Source organism: Myotis davidii, unplaced genomic scaffold, assembly GCF_000327345.1.
Source record: "Myotis davidii unplaced genomic scaffold, ASM32734v1 scaffold134, whole genome shotgun sequence".
Classification (NCBI taxonomy): domain Eukaryota; kingdom Metazoa; phylum Chordata; class Mammalia; order Chiroptera; family Vespertilionidae; genus Myotis; species Myotis davidii.
This window is the reverse complement of record NW_006288853.1, coordinates 1,567,376-1,568,478: the sequence shown is the minus strand read 5'-3', so window position 1 is coordinate 1,568,478 and position 1,103 is coordinate 1,567,376.

Below are 1,103 nucleotides of genomic sequence, written 5' to 3'. Positions count from 1 at the left end.
TGTGATGAGAGAATCAAGCTAATAGATTCTCTGTATAAATCAGTTCATCATTATCAATAGTGGAAATCATGCTTCATTATTGTTCCTGAGGGCAGCTGACACAACTGTAACACCAAGTAGTATGAGATATTTACAGCTTTATGAGGTGGAGGGAAAAAACCCTTTCATTAGGACCTACTTTTTAAAAAAAATATATATTTTATTGATTTTTTACAGAGAGAAAGGGAGAGGGATAGAGAGTTAGAAACATCGATGAGAGAGAAACATTGATCAGCTGCCTCCTGCACAACCCCCTCCTGGGAATGTGCCCACAACCAAGGTACATGCCTTCGACTGGAATCGAACCTGGGACCCTTCAGTCCGCAGGCTGACGCTCTATCCACTGAGCCAAACCGGTTAGGGCAAGAGCTACTTTAAAAAATCTCACAAATTACTTAGATGTTTCCATGTTGCACATATATGTGCATTATGGTTAGTTTTATTAGATTTAAATGACAAATTAAATAATGAAGGGACTATCATCCTAATGTATGTCGCCAAAACATTTATTTCCCTGTGTCAGGAGAAATAGAGTATAAATTCTGAATTAATTTGCCTAAGTATCCCAACTCATGCAATCCAATTATATAATGAGAATAATATAAATTTTTGACATATCATTAATATCTTTTGATATGTTATAATAAATCATTCTGCAGAAAACAGTCAAATTACTTGCACAGTAAAATTCCAGGACTACAATATTAGGACCTGCTAACTTGTCCCAACGTAATAGCTAAAATTAAAATGTCAACACATGAGATCAGCATTACCCAAAATTGTCACACATCTTGACAAAACTAAATCCTCTTATACTAAACGGATACAGCTCATAAGTCCAAGGCCAACATGTTCATGCAAATGACTTCTAATAAATTTAAAACCTCGGTTAAGTTTTTGATACGTGAGCTGCCCGCGGATGTGGGAAAAGATGGACCAAGCTCTCCCCTCACCCCCATCTTGTTATTCTTTTGGGGACAGCCAGGCCACTCCAGATGGTGCGCTACGGTCGGACATAGCTTTGGAGAAACTTCAACAGACGAGGGCTGTAATGAGGATTTTGC